We start from the raw sequence: 7,975 nt of genomic DNA on the forward strand, positions 1-7,975 counted from the left end.
AGTCTGATAATAACATGTAGATGTATTTTTTAAAGTTTTATTAGTTGTTTATTTTTTTTTATTTTGTTTATGTTTTAGATTTTTATTGAGCATTAAACAGATATACAAAACATGCTTTCTCAATGTTACATAAAATGTTAGCATAGACAAGCATTTGACAAAAACAATTAAAACAAGGTCTACAAAGGTATTATGACATAAAGGGCTAATGTTCCTTATCTGAGAGTTCTGAACAGTCCATAACATAAGCCCATATTGGTAATGTGTTGCTCAAATTTTTTTTTTGAAGTATATATAAAGTTGCTAGTAATAGCAAAGAAAACTAATTATTGTTATTAAGTAACATACGAGAGTCCCAACAGGGGACCAGGAACAACAATTGGGTTTTCTCAGCAGATATCAACATTTTTGTCTGACATGGAGTATGATAAAGAAACACAAATACGACAGAATCAGGGGTAAGGAAAAAGAGAGAAAAAAAAAAAAACGAGGGTAGGAATACAAATATGAGAGGGACTACCCATCAGCCGGAGGGCTCCACAACTCCCACATGGTGTTGTAAATTTCTAAATTCCCGCTTTTCATATAATGGTATCTCTCAAGTTTTAGTAGTGAGGTAACCTGTGTTTTCCACTCCGATAATGAGGGGATATCTCTAGATTTCCATTTCCTTGGAATGAGGGACTTGATACTATTTAACATGAGGTAGAGAAGGGACCTTTTGGGTTTGTTCTTAACCTTAGGTAGACTCAGGAAAATCAGGATACCCGGGTCGTTTGGAATCTGTAGCTCTAGTTTGTCATTTATTTCTGTTAACACATCCGACCACAAGGAGCCCAGCACCTCGCAAGACCACCAAATATGCAATATATCGGCCTCTTCTCCACATCCCCTCCAACACCTCCCACTCCCCCTCCCATAGATCCGGCAAATTCTAGTTGGGGTCAGGTACCACCTGGCCATTAATTTGTAATTCATTTCTATAATGCTTGATGAGATCGAGGCCTCCTTTAATTGCTTAAAGGCTCTGTCCCACTCCTGAGAGTTAATTTGTCTATCTAAGTCTGTAGCCCATCTATGTATGAATGATGGATACATCGTTCCCTCGTTAGTAGAGAGAATTGAATACATTTTGGAGATGGTGTGTTTAGGTTGTGATTGTTGTGCACATAGGCTTTCAAAGGCTGTGAGTGGTCTGAAGAAATCACTTTTATTTTTGTGTGACTGTATATAGTGTACTAAACGTGTGTAGTCGAGCCAGGATGAGAAGCTCATTCCGCATCTCTCCTCTATTTCTTCTTTTGGCAGTATTTTCGACCCCACCAATATGTTACTTATTGTCAGGAGCTTAATGTGTGGGGTGGGATTATGTACACAGGGAAGAGTAGCAGAGAAAGCCTCTAGGTTGGGTCTATATGGGGTCATGGACGCGAAGTGAGAGGAGACGTGGGATGAGGTCTTTACGATCCCATCCCATGTTGCAAAGAACTCCATCCAGAGGGGATAGTGGGTGACCTTTGTAGGTCTAGCCTTGGACGGCGTCCATGCCAGTGTGCCCATATTGTCTATATGTAAGATTAGTCAAAAAACAGATGATAAAATCCACAAGGTAGCGATTAGATACTCACAATGGAGGCGCACCCATTGGTGCTTATGAAGCAGTCTGGAGCCTCTCAGTGGTCCAGCTCACTGGTATACTTCATGGGTCAAATAGCTGCAGCTCAGCGCTATGTTCGCGAGTGCAGGCACCCCAGGCACACATTGGATACAGTGGCCCCTGCAAAGGAGATAGGATCTCCTAAGATCATTAGAGCTGACAGTCACGGTGTGAGCGTGGGCTGACCTCTTCATACGCAAGACTGAGGTTGTGCGTACAGCACATGTTGTGCTGACGCTGTTAGGTTAGCCCACCCCATCCACAAACACCTTCACAACCATTGGTTCAAGTTCTCATGTTCCGGGAATAGTCCACACCCATCTACACATACCAATGTTGTCATTGGTGCTAGATTCCACGCCATACAATTAGTTGACACCCATATGTCGAGTCAATACTGTTCACAGCAGTTAAACCGGGACAAATAACGAATACTCACTGAATAAGTGTTCACAGCAGTTAAACCCGGACAAATAACGAACACTCAGTAAATCAGTGACAAAACAGACTGATCTATGAGGATCACACACAGAATAGCCTTACACTTAGTGGGGGCAATATATACACCCGCTACTAAGGTCTCAGCAAACAAACTTAGCTATTGTGCAATTTGACATCAGGAAGCAGACACCTAATTAATGAAGGTTTGGGTCTGTATTAATAGTTTGATATCCAGTTTGACAGCTTTGTTTTTTCCTGCCCTGATTGTATGACTAAGTTGCTCATGGTTTTTACATTGTATCAGAATATGGTAAGGCTGACATTGTAGGCTGTATATAAATGTATAGAGTACGATGAATGCAGACTGAATATGTATGGGAAACATATCATTATATTATCAGTTGGTTCAAACAAGCATTTTTTTCTAAAAATATATAATTCTATAGGAAATAGGAGCCCTGTTTTTAACAGTGTTATGTTTATGTTTATCATCACCAATCCACAATGATGATTTTATCATAATTATATGTACACAGATGATGATTTATGTTATTAGTTTGGTCTGCTGAAGCTTTGGTATTCACACTGAATTATGTTAGGGCTCTAGGTTGCCATACCAACCCTGCAGCAGACAGGTGCTTACACTTAATGACCATTAAGGTTTGAACAATCTGATTGGTTAATCAATTAGTATAGTTTTGTATAAAGCAAGTGTAATCTGAATGTGTTTTAATAATGTTTTAGCCTGAGGAAACAGCTTGTTTTAGCTGAGAAACGCGTCGCTTTTTAATAAAGATTTTTACAGAAATACACTTGCTTTTTGGACACCTTTTATATCATTTGTATGCTGCTAACTCTCTGGCACCTGAGAGTTATCCTGTTATCACCTGGAGGGATCAGTCTACTGGGCGACTGTTTGGTTCCATTCTGCAGTATATGCACCTGCTGGTGCTTTGGATCTTGTAAGTAAGATTGCTCAGTTTACCACTCGCTTGTCTAGACGTTACTGGGCTATGGTTTGCATATTTTGTGTTCACTCAGGAACCTGCTAATCACCACGACCAAGGACCACTATTTGACCCATGAAGTATACCAGTGAGCTGGACCACTGAGAGGCTCCAGACTGCTTCATAAGCACCAATGGGTGCGCCTCCATTGTGAGTATCTAATCGCTACCTTGTGGATTTTATCATCTGTTTTTTGGCTATACTAGGCCATGTTTGGCGCCTCTGTGTTTTATCTTTTTTCAGTTACCCATCTATCAGGAAGACCATCCTAAGACTTGAGAGCTGCCTACCGTGTTTTGGATCCATTTTATGATTGGGACTGTATCACTATAACTCATTTGGACTTTATGTTGGTACATCTTCATATATATGTATAAGCATATTTGTATATTCTACAAGTAACAATTTAGGTTTTTGTTATTGCTTTAGCATTTGTTTAGTTGATACGCCTTAGGAGGCGCCCCCTAAGGGTAGTAATACACACTGGTGTGTATTACACCCTCATTTTCTATTATCTAGGTCACCAATAGGGGAGCTATACTCCATTATAGTGGATAGCTGTTTAGTTTTAGGTTCAGTTTTAGCTTACAATTCTTTTGTATATCAGCCAATATAAGAACAGTTCAATCTGTATCTATTATACATCTACCTATATCATATTCCACTAGAGGCTGCATATTAATATCACTGTATTAACCCATACACCCTTTACATATTGGCTTAACCAGCAAAGTTGAAAAAAGCATTATTGTTGGTGATCCCATTCCAAAAATGCTGTCAACTTCTGAAAGAGCTAACAAGAGGGCATGCATTGAACAGTCAGGTCCTATAGGGTCCAACCCACCACTGTCTCTACAGTCCTCTTTTAACAAACTAGAGGCACTGCTCAAAACAGAACACAGACACTGGTGGGACCTTGATACACTTAAAAAATATAAGAACAAAAATCAGATCCCTAGGGGACTTAGGATGTTCAAAAATTGCTCCTTCAAAAACAATGAAGGGGTCCTGAAAGAGTGGGAGAGTGCTCTAAACACCTGCTCTATGACCCTTATGGAGATTCTGATCAAACACAGACAGGTGCTGGTAGACGAAGTAGGCCTAGAAATTGACAACCTCCAAAAAGAAATAGATACACACAAATCATCACCTCAATTTGAAAATCTTAGAAAGAACACATATGATAAAGCTGATGAATACCAACAGCAAATCATCAACAATAAAAATAAGAAAATGGAGAGAGATGATGATGATTACTCTAAGGGCTTAGTCTACACATATAACCATGTCAATAGGACTTTAAGACACAACGGCCAGAACAGACACTCTCACAACCAAGAGTATTATAATGAAGACAAAAACAATAGGAGTGAAAAACAGATTGGAGGTAGGAGACCCCCTGGTCCTCCCTACTAATTCCCCATGGACCAATACCAATTTCACTCCGAATACATATAACCCTAATATGTCATACCATAAAACTTCTACACCGAGTTACCACTCACACAACAATTATGCGAACCCAAGGGTACACAATCAAAATCAACACTATCATAAGAATAGGGAACATCCTTCCACATCTAACATGCACCCACCCACATTCAACACTTATCAACAACATACTGAGGAAGCTTCTAATAGCCCAGGACCTAACCATCACAATACTTACAAGCAACAATCACATTGTAACACGATGGGATGTAATGACACTGACCAAAGATCACAGGAACACAGTTTCGCACATCCTAACAGATATCAAGTCTTACACAACTTGGAGAATAAAAATGGTGCAAATGGGAGTACTAACATCCCACAAGTATCTTCTCCTTTTTTAGGGCCAGGTCACCTACATCAGGACCCTCCGGTATGGCAAGGCCATGGGGGTCCGTCCTTGCCCCAAAGACAAAAAAGACCATTCGGAAACGAGGATCTAGAGGTAAATCCATCACCCGCAAAAAGGAAAAACTAGACAAATACAAGAAGGGTATCTTTAATCTATCATCCTATTCACTGTCGGATGATGAGATTAGAGTTCTGGGGAGGGGCCTATCTTTTAGCCCGTCTAACCAATTCAGCATGTATGAGATGTTTGTAGACATCAACAGTTATGTAAGAAAACTTTCATTACAGAAATACTTTGCTGAAAAAAAGCTTAAAGATGATTCTATGAGACCTATCACTACAGATCTAATGGATGCTCATCTCAGTGATGGTTGCCTGGTATATGAACCCAGCATGCTCATAGAAGATCTATATGACGGATATATTCATACCAATTTGAGGCCTAAATCCTCTTTTGTTCCCCCCAAGAGCAGTGGAAACCACATAGAGATATTTGCCAACCTAGTGTTGGAAGATCTAGAAAAACTGGCTAAAAAGCAGAAAAAATTAAGATATAAAAACAATCTTAATTATAAAGAACAGAAAGCTTTGACCAGACTCATTAAAAGATCGGACCTTGTAATTAGACAGGCGGACAAGGGCGGGGCGATAGTCCTGCAGGATATGCAGGACTACCTGACTGAAGCTGACCGTATCCTTAATGACAAGGAGTATTATGAGGTGTTATGTGGGGATCCGACATCCAAGTATTATGACCTACTTCAGGGAATCTTACAAAAAGGCTTGGACATGGGTATCATTACCAAACTGGAAAGAGACTTCTGTCTCCCCAAATACCCGTGCACGGCCTTTTATTACCATCTGCCCAAGGTCCATAAGGACCCCCAGAAACCACAAGGGAGACCTATTATTGCTGGGATAGGAAGCCTAACAGATTCCCTATCAGCATATATTGACCAGTTTTTACAGAAATTTGTTGTAACCTAACCCTCCCATATTAGGGACTCGTCTGACTTACTGATGAAGTTAAAAAACTATACTTTTGATGATCAATGCTGGTGGATCACATGTGACGTTGGAGCCTTATACTCCAACATCCAACATGAATTAGGTATTAGAGCTGTGCGATCCTATCTGGAAGAGGATCAATATATGCCTGGTGAACAAGTAGATTTTCTGATCACACTGATTAGTTTCATATTGAAACATAATTATTTCCTTTATCAGAGCAAATATTACCTTCAAGTGAAGGGGACGGCCATGGGCACCCGGTTCGCTCCAAGTTTTGCTAACCTTTTCATGGGTAGCTTTGAACATCTGTATATCTACAACTCACAGTTTGGAGCGAACCTGGTGTTCTATGGCCGATATATTGATGATCTCCTGTTCATTTTTAAAGGCACTGAGGATAATATCCGTAACTTTGTCACACATTTGAACAATAACAACTTTGGGATCTCTTTTACATACAATATCCAAAAGGAACAAATTGAATTTCTTGATTTAGTACTTGACAGATCTCCAAATGGACAAGTATCAACAAAAACCTTTTTCAAGAAAGTGGACTGTAACAGTTTTCTCCACTTTGAGAGCAACCATTATAAACACTGGAAAATGAATGTCCCTTACGGGCAATTTAGACGTATCAGGAGGAATTGTTCATCTATTGATGATTATGATACACAAGCCAGAATTATTGGCGAGAGATTTCTTGAAAAAGGCTATCCTCCAGACCTGATATCCAGGGAGATGGATAGGGTTAGGAAAGAAGATAGGTCGAGTTATTTCATCAATAAAGCTAAAAACCAAACTGTCTTTAAGGATACTAACCCCCCTCTCTTCATTACCAGATATAATTCTCATCATCTTGAAGTAAACAAAATACTCAAGAAACACTGGTCTATCCTTACCAATGATCCTACCCTCAAGCAACTTTTGGGTGATAAACCCAAGGTAGTTTATAGGAGGGCTCCGACTTTAAAAACAGCCTTAGCCCAGAGTAAAATTGTCAGGGACAAATCCACCAACAATAATTTATCCCCAGGTATTCCATGGGACACTAATAAACAGAAGCCTATGGTCTCCAAATGTTTTAGAAAACGTTGTGGTATGTGCTCTTTCATATCACACAGAGTATCATCGTTCACATCTTTTGTCACAGGAGAATCATTTGTGATCCAGAATCGTATGACATGTGAAACATCTTTTGTAATATATTTGCTTAGCTGCAAATGTGGGGTACAATACGTAGGTCGCACTTGCCGCAGGGTCAAAAAAAGATGGGGTGAACACTCCTACAATATAAAAAAATTATCTAAATCTCACAGTGTCTCAAGACACTGTCTGAATCTCCACAAGACACACAAAGACCCTATGAGGATCACACCCATAGAGATGATATCTAGATCTAATAAGGATGCCTTAATAACCCTTAGGAGAAGAGAATCCTTTTGGATCAAAAAATTAGTCACATTACAGCCTTATGGCTTGAACGAAAATTTAGACATGGCTTCTTTTTGATCTGACCCACTGCCAGTATATTCACTTCTAGAGCACAACTAATAAGATTAGGTGACTGAGAATGATTGGGGATCACTCCTGTTCCCGTTTTACTACTAGGGAACATATTTGCCTCTGCCTAACCTCAATTGGTACAGGAAGAGTCCCTCCTTTTTATTCTTTTTTATTCCTTCCATTTTTATTCCTTCCAGCTTTTTCTTTAGGGTGATATGTCACTACTATGTACCATATAGGGTCCCATATCATATATGCTCAAATAATGGTCAGTTAGTCCAGGCACTATTCTTTCGGGCTGTGTAATTCCTTACATTTAACCTTTAAGACTGTGCTGATGCACGGATTGGGAAAGCAGACTTACTGTGCCAATCTCCCGCAACTAGAAGACTGTATCCTCACACTAGTGAGATGATTAGTGTTTCAATCTATCACTAGTTGTCATAAATAACACCGTCTGTTATCACAAATATTGTATGAATATATATTTGGACCAATAAGGCCATGGTATAGG

The sequence above is a fragment of the Bombina bombina genome, chromosome 6, assembly GCF_027579735.1.
Source record: "Bombina bombina isolate aBomBom1 chromosome 6, aBomBom1.pri, whole genome shotgun sequence".
Classification (NCBI taxonomy): Eukaryota; Metazoa; Chordata; class Amphibia; order Anura; family Bombinatoridae; genus Bombina; species Bombina bombina.